General features: G+C 35.6%; 1 pseudogene; it reads right to left on the bottom strand.

The window, feature by feature from the left end:
• Positions 1-4,789: 4,789 nt before the first annotated feature.
• Positions 4,790-5,379, bottom strand: LOC149197335 (calmodulin-like protein 4; annotated as a pseudogene).
• Positions 5,380-14,580: the final 9,201 nt, after the last annotated feature.

Consider the following 14,580-nt stretch of genomic DNA (forward strand, 5'->3'; position numbering starts at 1 on the left):
AATAATTAAAAAAGATCCTCATAATAAAAAAAACATATAAAATAGTTAGCAAGAAAACAAAAGGAAAATTAAAATATATATATAAAAAAAAAAAAAAAAAATCGAAAAAAAAAAAAAAAAAATCTCGACTTAACCCGCCCTCACTTTCCTTCCCCACCCAGCCCAGCCTGCCCTCCCTCCACACCCGCCCCGTGACCCGGTGTGGCAAGGGGTCGATTCCCTCACCACACCAGGTCGGTTGGGCCATGGGTTGGGCATGAAGGGATCAGTGGGAGGAATCGGCCCCTTGCCACCCCGGGCCAGTTGGGTTGTAGGGTGGGTGGGGAGGGAGGGCGAGATGCGGTAGGAGGGAGGGAGGGATGGCAAGGAGTGGGAGGGAGGGCGAGGCGGGATGGGTTGAGTGGGTGGAGACGGGGGTAGGGTAGGGTGGACTGATTTTTTATTTATTTATTTATTTTTTAATTTTTTAATTTAAATTTAAATTTTTAAATTTTAATGGCTTTTATTTTATTTTTTTTTTAATTTAAATTTTAATCTTTTGTTTTTTTAACTTTTTTTGTTCTAATATTTTTTTGGTAACTATTTAATTTTTTTTATGAGGTTTTTTTTAATTTTTTTAACCTAAAAAATGGTTTCTAATTTTTTTTTCCTTAAATTTTGTATATATATATATATTCATTTTTTTTAAGAAGTTAATTTTGGTTTTTCTCTTCTTTTTTATATATATTTTTTATATTTATTTTTTTTAATGGTTTTTTACTTTTTTTTATGTTTTACTACCAACACAAAAATCACCAACATTTAAAAAAATTATCCACACTTAATATATTAGAAAATTTAAAGTGTAAAAAATAAGCCCTCTAAACAAAAAGGGTTGATGCTCATCAACACTTTTCAAAATCAAGATGAAAATCACTAACAAAAAAAAATATTCATACTTCATACATAAAAATAAATTAAAGTGTCAAAAATAAGCGCTCTAAAAAATGTGTTGATGCTCCTTCACTACTTTTCAAAATCAATATGAAAATCACTAATATTTAAAAAAAAATGTTCATACTTGATACATAAAAAAAATTGAAGTGCCAAAAATATGCTAAAAAAAAGGTGTATTATGAATCACCATTTTTCAAAATCGAGTGATTTTTTGCTACCTCAAAAAATGGGTACTAGGTAATTTTCTCGTTTGATCGATAACTATGTTTTTTACTATACTAGATTATTTAAGCTTAATGAGTCAACCCAAATAATGAGTGTTTTTGTCAAAGCATTCATAGAGGTTTGAGACGAATTGTTTCTAAGCAATATAACCTTGGTGGGAGTTTTTATGCCATTGTCATCATTTTCAACTTCATGATCTAAATATAAGACACTCACACAAAGTTTCTTTAAGCCATCTATGATGATATGTACGAAAAAATATTATTCCATTTGAGCGACTAGACTTGTGGGGTCGGATCCATCAAATTGTCGAGATCCACTTTAGGGAATCAATGCCACATTTGAGTCCTAAGATCACAAATAAGTGGGGTAGAGTGAGGCCCCATAGGATTGGATGATTAATTTCCTTCCTTTGGGGATGATTATGTATTGAGTTTGGAATGCCATGAATTTGGATTATTAGTTTGGGATAGCTCCATTTCTATGTGCTTGTCACTAATTCCATCAAGAATTTGTTAGGTAGAGGAGTGGTGGTAGTCTATCTTTTATTGTAGTTCATCAAATAAGTCTTCAAGGAGTATATTTTGGTGGTTAACATTACACCTTGGGTGGCTATAGAGATGTGGGTCCATAAGAAAAATGTTACTAGAGAGTGGTACTAAGATTATCAACACTATGTTTTGGGTATATTGAAATAGTTTCCTAATAATAGGGTGAGCATGTCAACAAAAAGAATTACTAGAGATTAGTGCTATAACAATCATCTTGACACAAGGATTCTATAAAGATAGGTCTCATATAAAGGTGCAAGTAGGACTTAGACTCCCTTTTTTCCTACTCTTGTGAAGTTACGCTCCTGCTTGAATATTAATGTACTAACAAAATTCTCAAATTCCCAATACTATAATTTATGTAGGAATTTAATGGATTAGCAAGAAGGAATAGGGTTTCTAGTAACAAAATTCACAAATTCTCAATACCTCTATTTATGTAAGATTTTGTGGATTAGTAACGGGGAGTATAGTTTTGAGGGTCTTGAGGGAAAGGGAGTGTTAGGTACTATAGCTCTCTAATATATGTGTAGGGTCCAATAGTAGAAGTAGGCCCAATTTCATAGGGAATCAATTAAGGAGGTTTGTTCATATCCTTAGCCATACCAATGAATCATCGATGTATTGTAGAGTAATCTTTGTAAGTGTTATTCTTAGCGCAATATATCAACAAGATAGTGGATCGACTTAAATAAAGTTGGTTTCAAGTGACCTAAGGACTTTTGATATACCATAGGGCATGCATAAGTGAAATTCAACATATAGTTTTCCCAATGAAATACTACATAAAGTGGTGTCAACTACAGTTATAATAGTGTCCAACTATGTGAAACTACTTGTATTTCTTGTGTGTGTTCTTCCCCTACCATATACTAACTTGCCAAATAACATATCACTATGTTATTTATAGACATTGGAATATGTCTCTAGCCTAAATTTTTTTTCTAGAATATTGGCTTAGGAAAGTGCCTTGATTCCACTTATGGTATTCTTTTTCGAAGAAGTAGAGAAAAAATAATAGAATTTACCAAAATTAATTATAGAATTGGTGGATCACAACAATAATAGAAAATAAAAGAACTGTAATACCACAAAATATTATACCTTTATTGGTGAGAGAAATGTTCACCTTCCTCTAAAGAGAAAACTTCAATTAACAAAGCTCCAGTTACAATACCTCTAATTCTTTATAAAGTTCTATCTACATCCTAGAAATATTCTAAAGAAGGAACTTTCTACTAGATAAAAACTTCTACCACATAGACTTTATTTACTGTGTATGGAGGCAGATTAAGGTAAGACTTTAACAAAATATCATCTCGAAAATAAATCCTACAAAAATTTGAAATCCAAAAATTATTATTAAAATATTAAAAAAATACAAAATAATTCATTTTTAAAATAAAAAATGCAAAGTGGGTTTCTTTGGTCGGTAAGGTGGATGTGTTTTTATTCCCCCGCCAATGTTCAAATCTCCTCAAAGACGTGTTGGTCCTAGGGGACAACTCAATTGGTGATTGAAGTAATGTGAGTCCTGATAAAAGTCAAAAATCCAAGGTTCAAATCCCATGGGTAGAGGACAAGTTATAAACCCTCCTTTACTAGTAGCTATTTTTTTTTCTAAATAATAACAAATTATTTCTAAAAATAAACATAGCAACATATGAACATTTTGAAGTACTTAAATCCAATGCAAATTCCCCGTTGTGCTTTCAAAATGCACAATTTACCCTCTCTACTTTTCTTCTAAAATAGGAATGAACTATAAGTAAAAAGTGAGAGCCATATAAGTAAGAAGTGAGGGCCACATGACAGCTATTATGTTCATTAGGGATAAGGTCCTTTACCTAATCCATAGGTGGTTTTAATTTAAATTTTAACCTCATATTGTATAATATTATCCTAACTTCCTATTAATCACTTCTATATATTCAAATATAATATTACGGCACAGCTCATGAATTAGGCTTTGCATCCTATCACTTAAATATAACAATCAATACTAGCTCAACTCCATATAAATCACGAGCTAGTAGCACACACTAGAGCTAATTTGTTTTTCTAAATAATAACAAATTATTTCTAAAAATAAACATAGCAACATATGGACATTTTAAAGTACTTAAATCCAATGCAAATTCCCCGTTGTGCTTTCAAAATGCACAATTTACCCTCTCTACTTTTCTTCTAAGATAGGAATGAACTATAAGTAAGAAGTGAGGACCATATAAGTAAAAAGTGAGGGCCACATAACAGCTACTAAGTTCATTAGGGATAAGGTCCTTTACCTAATCCATAGGTGGATTTTACTTATTCTTGTTTACACTTATGCATTTTAGTTTCCCTTACCATCTCATATCATATCATATTCAAGAGCACACGACTCTTCACTCAACTTCTCCTATACATGGATCAGGGGAGGGGAACATTGGTAGGGGTGTGGTAAAAAAAATTGTGTAAGTGAAATTCAATAAGGTGGCCCCTTTCCCCTTCGTTACTCTCGGAATGTGTATATAGATTCCCTAGGGGTATACACCTTATAGGGAAGCTATTTTGCCAACCTGCTAACTTCAAACTCATGCGATCAGGAATATGGCATAGATCTTAGCTGGTTTCCTACATTTACACATCTCTTTGCCAATTCTGCCATATTGGTGAGAAAGGCCTCCGAAACTTCACCTCTCTTAGTTTGGTTGGCCAACTCTTTATTTGATTTAGCCAACTCCTTCAATGATCTATTTTTAAGCCTCCAACAACCTTTGATGTCGATGTTTTACATCTTCTCGATTTGAAATTTCTCCCACGGATTGGTTAGTTGTTGTTGAAAATCAATAATGCAACCGTTTTTGAAAGAGCAGTTTGTGCTACTAGCTATTTTTAGTAAAACTGTGATTAGTTTTAATTTAAATTTTAACCTCATATTGTCTAATATTAACCTAACTTCCTATTAATCACCTCTATTAAATATAACAATCAATACTAGCTCAACTCCATATAAATCACGAGCTAGTAGCACACACTGGAGCTCTTCCGCAGTTATTAAACCGTCGCGATTGTCGTCAAAAACGCCGGAGGCCTCAACCAGATCCGCGTCCTCATGATCCGCCTTCGTTTCTTTTTTTTTCTTCACCTCCTTTACAGTTCATCGATTCATATAACGTCATGAACTCCTGGAAATCCACGTACCCGTCGCCATTGACGTCCACAGTTCGAATCGTGTGGAGCAACCCCTCTTCGCCAATGCACAGCCTGAGCTTATCGAAGGACTCTCGCATCTCCTGTTTGCTGATCAGCCCGTCGCCGTTTTTATCAAAGGTCGAGAAAACCCTCAAATCTTCCCGCCCGACAGCGTTGCCGGAATTTCCTTCTCGGCGGCAGAATTCTCCGTTACTTTCACAGAGGGCTTGGCGTCGAACCAGAGCTTAAATTTCTTGGGTGAAAAATATCTGAACAGCGAAATGAAAAGCCCGTACAGAAAGAGTGTTCTCAGAACTAAGCCCACCATACCATGATCCACCGGAGAGCCGAAAAATCCTTGGATTTTCGAAATCAAATCTGAATCGGTGAACCCCATGGTCAAAATTCACACTATTCAAAGAGCCCTCTATATAATACGGACATAACGAACTAATTGACTACAGCACATAACGTAATGTTGGAGTTGACTCGTGGCGGCCGAACTTCAATGTTCACTGCTATTCTCGGCCATGATTTCGAGCCTCGGCTGCCCATGAGCTTGAATTCATTCACACAGCTGCCCAGAAGGAGTGAGTGAGTGATTGGACTGTGGATGAGCCATCGGTCCGAGGACACAGGAGATGGCCAAGACGCGTTAACCTGTCACCATCAACGCGGAAACTGCAATCAAAACAAAAGTAGAAACCGCGGCAAAAGGTGGGTCCCGCAATCCCTGAAAAGAATTGTTGGATCGTACGTTGGGTTCTCTTCCGAGTCGTGTGGAAGATGTTGGGCTGCATATTGCTTTTTTCTGTTCGTTCTCTGAAAAGTCACCATTCGTATCTTTGTAAATTGTGCATGACAGCTGCGTTGGACTCTAGCGAACTAGGGTTTTAGTTGATCTAATCTTATCTGTCATATAACAGACATCCATGGCGGGGACTTCTTACAAAAAGTCTGTATCGTGGTTAATGTTTTAGGAGGCGTTGTATGAGAGCTAGATTACGTAATATTCTCTCAACTAATTATGTTTATTTATTTTTTGGTCATGAAGCTCTTGAAGTGAGAGCCTTGCGTCACGAGTTAGGTTATTCTCCAAAAATACCACCACAAATGAGGAATGAGAAGAAGATGATCTTTTAAGTGTTGTAGTCATAGAAGATTAGTGTAGGAGAGTGTTGTGCTCCTAGGTTTGTTGTTTGTAAAGAGGTTATTCTCATAGATGTAGAGAGTATTTGGTGAGAAGAGTGAGGATTGGATGCAAGCATAGGTGTGTGGTCATTCGTGACTCGTGGAAAATATTCACGCTTTCATCTAGGTTTAGATATTGAAAGAAATAATGAAAGGAAATGACGAAATTCTGTTGGTCAAATAAGGAGACCATGTATGGTATAGATGATACAATCCACTATTTTCTATGTTTCAGAGACAAGATTCGATGTGTTGAAGGAAAGGGTGGTAGTATAATTAAGTATTTGAGGCATGACACACATGCCAATTTTAAGGTTGTGAATGGAATTACTAGGTAGATGGGAGGGTTATCATCATTTTTAGTTCACTCAAAGAATAGAAGAAACGACACAACGTTGGATGTAGAATAGCTCATTCAGATGAAATTGTCTCACTGATATGATAAGAAGTAATGAATAACGAGGAGAAAGAACAATGGCCATGGTTGATTTATTGGACGATCTTGTGATTTTAGTTTTAGACATAGGGGAAGCAATTGACATCCATTTGCATTTAGATTAAGAAAATTCTATATCTTTGGTAATCTAATCAATAGAACTCACTTTAAGTGCCTTGGATCGATAATTGGCCAATGACATTTTTTTGTCTTTGCTAATTTTTATCATTGCGGGATACCTGCTTGCATACTTGATTACAAAGGAAGATCTACAAAATTGAGAGTCGCTTATTCCTATGCATTTTTAAAGGATTCAAATAGCATATCAAAGTATATTATTCTAGGTGATTATTTTATATTGCAAAAATCATACATATAGATATGTATGTGAATATTAAATAAGAAACATACAATTTACTATTAAAACTTGTAAAATTTAGCAAATATTAGGAAAATAAGCATATTTACTTTAAAATGTTGATTTTTTTTATAGTGGAAATGGCCAATTGTGAATTTACTTTTTAACAAAAAGGCCAAAGCCAATTGGTGAAATTCCCCCTAAAATATACCTTGACTGTTATAAACCAAACACATACTATATCATAATAAACCATAAATATACACCATGTAAACCAATGAGAGTGTGAAGGACAACTCCAAGATAGATACGAGAGATAATTTAGACAATAAATCCTTAAAAATATCAATAACTCCTCCAAATACCCTAATACATTTATACATCCAAACCATATGTCCTTAATAATCACTATGTGATCTCTATATCTGCCTATTCATGCATTAAACATGTTGCCCCTTTATTATTAGGTTGTCCCATGGCATATGCATTTTACCATCACATGTTCATTGAACCCCATATATGGCACCCCCCCACGTTGCACCCCCTTGGGGTTATATCTTTTAAATTTGATCATTTCCCACCTTTTTGGCTTCCTCACTCTTTGGGAGGCTTCCAACCAAGTATTAAGACAACCTTCTATGTGCACATATCTCTTTTTCATACCACTAATAAATTATTCCTAGAAAAGGTATCAAACTATTGAAAATAGCAACAGAAAATGTTAAAAATAACGTCAAGAAAGATCCTTATTTAATTTGTCCTTGAATTAAATTGGGAATAAAATTGCAATTCCACATCTCATGACAACTTGTATTACTTAACTAAGTTAATTTGACTTAGTTGGCTCGGTTAATTCGAGTTGAGGGCCTAAAATTCATGTAGAGTGTCTCCTACATTATAGGAGCCCTGGTTGAGTTTATTTTGAGTTGTAATTAACTAATTTAGTATAACTGAGTTAAATTCAGTTAAATTAGTTCTAATTGATGGAGGAATTAGTGGCAGGTCTAGTAGTGTGGTGCTATCTATAGTGGAGTGTGGTGTTGCCTATAATGATCAACCAGTAAATTGAAGATTCACTCATAATTAACTCATGCATGTCAGATCTGAGAAAGACCCAATTGAGATTGGAGTTCAGGGACAATGTATTATCAGTTGTATAATTATTTGAATTGTACAAATGGTGCATGCATTCAGAGGAAGAGCCTAAAGGAACTGCACAATCTAATGGAGGAAAATTCCTATTAAATAAAGGCCTAATTCCTCATTGAATAGGGCAAGGAAATAGGATCTTGGAAGGATAGGAATTTGGCTAAGTATCGGTCAAAGGCAACAAGTTAGGCAGAGGATAGAAAATACTTGTGCAAGTTGAGGTCAAGTTGAGTAGAACATATTGTATTCATCCAAGGCTTGCCCAGGAAGCAGTGAGACAGATAGAGATAGTGCAGAGGTTGCTCGAGCTTGAGAAAAGCATTGTAATCTTCTCATATTTTCTGATTAATGCAATATACAGATAACAGGGGTTTTTAGTTGTGGATTTCCCTAGGAAATCATTGTGTTATGTGTGATTTAATTATTTCTCTTATATGCTTCATGATTTCATCGATCGTTTATTGTTTCCACTGATGAGTAGAGTAGATTCAAGTCTATTGTTTTAACATATTACAATTAGCAGTTTGAATCTACAAGGATTTTCTACATGGTATCACAGATAGATTTGTAGAAATTTTGACATGGTATCAGAGCTAGATTTATAGATATTTCTACATGGTATCAGAGGTGGAATGAAATTAGAAGAGAAGAATTTGAAGTTGTCCTTGCAAATATGATGGAGCTCTAGTTCAGGGCAGATCCAAAATACCGTATGTGCAGAATTCTTAATGGAGCTAGAAGGTTGCTAGCAAGCAGATCAATGAGCCACTGTTTAGTGACACAAAAAGAAGTTGTGATCATTGACATTAGAAAAATGAGGAGGAGAGAGATTTCCCACGGGGAGATTGAGACTCAGAGGGAATTTAGTTTCAGAGGGAGCAACCCTATGGAAGCTAGTTGATCTGAAATTGAGCAGATTAGTAATGTTGTGCTAATTCCCCATTCAAAAAAAAACCCAAGATTCTTATCATTTTCTTATCAAGTGCTTAAGGATTCACCATGTTTGCTTAATTAACTGATTCCCATGAGAGTTACTTATGTAAATGTTATAAACAATTGAACATAAAACATATGTTGAACAATAGCAAAATAACAACAAAGAACATCAAAATACAACACACAAAACGGAGATTTGATGAGGAGTTCACCCCTCTTAGGCTACGTCTCCTTGGACCAACTTCCAATGTTTGGGCCTTTCTATTATGTTGAAAATTACAACAAAAGTGTGTTTACAATGCTCAAATGCATCTGAAACCTGTCTCAATGAGTTCAGAATAGTCAAAACTACTAGAATTGACTCTTTTTGCACCTAATTTGGATAAGAACTGAAGAAGTTATGACCTCTCCCAATTCTCCCACAATTTTCTCAACAAATTCCCCTTTTCTGGCCACTAACCATCAAATTCGGCCTAAAATCCGCCAAATTTGCCACATTTCGGCCACCAGAGCCATACTTCCGGCGAGTTTCGAAATTGGAATCGGCAAGGACAAAAACCCATACACTACGGTATCGGCGGACACAATGAGGATATAAATTGCAACATATAAAAATATCGTGTCTGGGCAGTCTATCACAAATCGCAATTCGACGATTATTGCCAGAACCATATCACAAACACCAACCATTTTCTGTGACTGTGATATGCGATAAATTGCATTGCAATCGGGCTTCGTCGGGGGTCGATTCTTATCCACTTGCGATATGCAATTGTGATTAGATCACATTGCAACCTGTCTGCGCCGAGGCAAATTCCAAAAACCTTTCCACCTGCAACTACGATTTTTGATATGCGGGGGCCAATGGCAGCTTGCCACTTGCCGCCTCCTCATTCACTGAAGGACCTTTGCCATGTCATCCAATCCTACCATGTGTCCAAGTCAAACCTAAACTTTGATTTGCTCTACCTTATGCATATGAGCTTGGATTTGAGTTCCATTCACACCGTTGGATTCAGAATGATGAGCTCTTCGATCTGAAGCAAAGTTTAACAAAATTTTGACACTTTGTTTTTTTAGCATAATTTTGAGCACCTAATTACTCCTCCCCATTGGAAGCCTTTTGGACCCCAAAAGATTATATTCAGTTATTGAACAGATGAGGGTATCTTTCCCTCACCTTCCCTTCTTCAATCCATTTGGCCCTTGATGGTTTTGTACCTTTGAGACCCACTCGAAGATAATCAACATTTCCCCTCTTTGATGACCTCATTCTTCTGTTAAGTATGGTGTCTTGTTGAAGCTCATCAAGAAATTCTGGAGAAAAATCTTCAATTGATGGAATCTGTACACTTTTTCCTTGATCTTCAATCAAAGGAGGTTCATACAATCTCAAATTTTCAACATTAACAACAGAATAAATTTTCATATATGAAGGAAAATCAAGCTTGAAAGCATTATTCACAATCTTTTCCAGAATTTTAAATGGACCATAACGGATTGGTTTCAACTTTTTACCTTCACCTTGAAGCCTTTCCTTGCTAATGTAAAGACAAACTTCATCACCTACTTGAAATTGATGATCCACACGATGCTTATCATGCCTTGCCTTATACTTGCCTTGACTATTTTTTAGTTGTACTTGAACTATTTGGTGAATCAACTTAATTTTCATAATGAATTTCTTTGCTCTATCTATGTCATTGTGTCCATCTACAACTACATCCTTCTCAAAGATGAAATCCAAAGGCGATTTAGGCAAATAACCAATACATGCCTCAAAAGGTGAAGTTAGAGTAGAAGAGTGTTTTGCTTGGTTGTAAGCATGTTGAATATAATGCAACTGTTCATCCCACAACTTAGGATGTTTGCTGCAATATCCTCTTAGCAAATGAATAACTTTCCTATTAACCACTTCAATTTGACCATTTGTTTGCGGATGGAAGGTTATACTTTTCTTCAACTTGGTGTCCATCAAGTTCCATAAATTTGACCAAAAATTCCCAACAAATCAGGAATCATGATCACTTACAATAGAAGTAGGTAATCCAAAATGAACCCATACATTTTGAAAGAAAAGTTGAGCTATTTGTTTAATTGTAATTTGTTTTTTTACAAGGAATTAATATGCACATCTTGTTGGACCTATCCACAACTATGTACAAATAATCATGACCTTTTCTTGATAAAGGAAGACCTCCCAAAAAATCCATAGAAACACTCTCCCATGGATGTGAAGGCATTGGAAGTGGTGTGTACAATCCTAGTTTCCTATTACTTGGCTTATTGACTGCACATAATGAATAACCTTTGATAAAATGTGACACACTTTTAAGCATATGAGGCCACTAAAAATACCTCTGAAGATTCTCCATTGTTTTACTTACACCGAAATGTCTAACAATAAGAGAAGTGTGTGCTTCCCTTGTGACATTTACTCTCTCTCCCTGTGGAACACAATGTTTTCCCAAATGATACAATAGAATATCATGTACATGGTAGTCTAATTCCTCAACTTGGTGGCCTTGACTCAAGTTTGAATATACCTCTTTAAAGTCAGCATCATGTGCGTATTGTTCAACATAACTTTCAGGCAAAACATAATGATTCTTGAGTAAAATGGCTACATTAATAACTAGTTTAGAAAGCATATCAACAACTCTATTATAAATACCTTTCTTGTACCTGATTACCAAGTGGAATTGCTGTAAGAATCCCATCCAATGAAAGTTCCTTGATTTCTGCAATTTTGTTTGATATTTCAGATATTACAAAGGTTGACGATCGATGTGAATAATGGTTTCTTTTCCCATTAAGTAATTCTTCCATTTCTTCACACTTTTCACGAATGCGTAAAGATCTTTATCATATGTAGGATAGTTAATAACAACACCAATAAAAATCTCATAATGAAATGAAATGGGCTTACCATGTTGTAAAATAACTTCACCCATGGCGTAGTCACTTGCATCTGTTTGTATTTCAAATGGTTGTTTCAAATCCGGCAATGTTAAAACTGGGGCTGAACCGATCTTTTGTTTTAAAGCGTCATATGATTTTTGTTGTTTGCCTCCCCGCTGGAAGACAACCTTCATGCTGGTCAAAGCATGTAGTGGAGTTGTTATGGAAGAGAAATTGGAAATGAACTTCCTCTAATACTGCGTTGCTCCCAGAAAAATCCTTACCTCTGTGACTGATTTGGGTATTGTCCAATTCAAATGACCGAAACTTTAGAGGGGTCAATCTTCAGCTCACCTCCTCCAACTATGTGGCCCAAATACACTAAGGAAGTTTTCCTGAATTCACATTTAGGCATCTTCATAAATAATTGTTCTTTTCTCAAGACATCCAACACTTTCCTCACATGCTTGACATGCTCTTCTCGTGATTTGTTGAATATCAAAATATCATATAAATAGACAATAATAATAATAATAATATCCATTTTTAAGGTCACAGCCAAGCCAGACACCAAATTGGTGTATGAGACCCCCTTGTTTGTGGGACAAGGGATCCACCTCCGCGCAGCGATTTGACTGCTAAGTCTACGAAGGCATACATACTCTACCCCCCTCTAGTTTTGAACCTGTGACCTCTTAGGAGGAAACACATGCTCTTAACCATTAGGTTATCAAGAAAGGATCTTAAAATATCATTCATATCTCTCATGAATGTAGTTGGAGCGTTGCAAAGACCGAAAGGCATAACTAGCCACTCAAACAATCCCTGTTTGGTTTTAAAATAAGTATTCAAAATATCCTCCTCATCTATTCTAATTTGATGATACCCACTTCTCAGGTCTAATTTAGTGAAATAATTTTCATTTTTCAACTGATCTAGAAAATCATCTATTATGGGCAGTGGATATTGATTCTTTATGGTAATTTTGTTTAAAGCTCGATAATATACACACATGCAGAAGGTTCCATATTTCTTGGGTACCAAAACAATTGGTGAACCACATGGCGAAGTAGAGGGACAAATTACACCTTTATCTAACAATTCCTGGACTTGTTTCTTAATTTCTAAACTTTCAAGAATTTATATTCGATACATACCAATGTTTGGGAGTGGACAGTCTTGTTGTAGCTGAATTTTGTGTTGAATTCCCCTTTTTGGTGGCAATCCCTTTGGTTCTTGAAACATGTCCCCATATTGATTGACCACATTTACCAATTTAGCTTTCAGCTTCACCTCACTGCCTACAAAGGATTCATGCCCCATGTCATTCTTCTGCTTCATCATAAGGAGCACGAGATTCTTGTTGGAATTGACTAGTTGCTTCATTTTCCCTGTGCTTGCTAAAGACAGATTAAGCTTTCTATGATGGGCTCTCACAATATAATCCTCTCCATCTTTGAACAAATGATATTTGTTCTCAAATTTACGGAAAATGGTTTTCTAGTCATAAAAATACGGGCTTCCCAACACAATTCCGGAAATATCCAGCGGCACTACATCTAATTCGACTTCATTAACGAAATTGGACGTAATAGCAAACCTGAAAATGCATTTCATTGTGACCTGAATATTTTCATCCTTGGTTATCCAACCCAACAGATACGGTTTATGATGAGGCATGGTTTCCAGATTCAATTTCTTGACCAAATCTGTAGAAATTAAATTTGTCTGGGATCCACTATGAAACATCGTATCAATCTTGGTATGTTTGGAAATAACTCATATGTGGAAAAACTCAATTCTGTTTTCCTCATTTGAAATGTTGTTGGAGTTATTTTTTGCACTGGTGCTTTCCATGGATTCCTCTTTGTTTTCTTTTTCCACAGCTTTTCCTTTAGTGACTGTAGCTGCAATCTTTGTTTCATCACCTGAGTCGGAACCTAAGTCTTGTGGTACAACAACGTTTGTCTTATGTTTACCTTTATTGTTAAATTTCTTCGGTCTTACTTTAGGATGAAGCTTCCAGCAATGTGCTTCATCATGGCCCTCTTTGGAACAATTCATGCACACGGGTTTCTCCCTGTCTTTCTTAACAAAATCATTTTTCTTCAGCTTTCCTTTAGATTTCTTTCCTTTTTCACCACTCTGGAATGGCTTCTTCTTACCTTCTTCTTTTACATTTTTCCCTCTTGCTTTGATGTGTGTAGCTTGAACACAAACCTCATCAAGATTCGTGGGATTAAACATAAGAATGGTATGTCGAAGATAGCTATGAAAACCTCCTATATATTTTAGCGAAGTATCTTGTGATTGCAAGTCTACTCCTAGCATAAGAGAACTTATCCTAAACTCTTGAGGATACTATTACACATTTTGACCTTTTAACTGTCTGAAATTTTGCCAATTCATGATAGCTTTTTGCATATGGGCTAAAGGGTTAAATTGTCTTTTTATAGCAACAATGAAATCAAACCAAGTAATACAAATCTTACCATGTTTTTTGATCTCGTCTTGAGTCCTTGATTCCCACCAAATGAGTGTTTCACCCTCCATTCTCAATGAAGCCAACTGAATTTTGATATCATCCTCTTGAAAATTATGAATTCTACAATACACATCCAACTGATGAATCTAGTTATCCAGCTTTTATGCATTAACTTCTCCATTGTACATAGGCAACTCGAATTTAAAATCAAGATTTAGAAAAGGTGATTTACCAA

The sequence above is a fragment of the Pinus tabuliformis genome, chromosome 2_2 (genome assembly GCF_031772625.1).
Source record: "Pinus tabuliformis cultivar Carrire ecotype Pingquan chromosome 2_2, CPIR1, whole genome shotgun sequence".
In the NCBI taxonomy this organism is placed as follows: Eukaryota; Viridiplantae; Streptophyta; class Pinopsida; order Pinales; family Pinaceae; genus Pinus; species Pinus tabuliformis.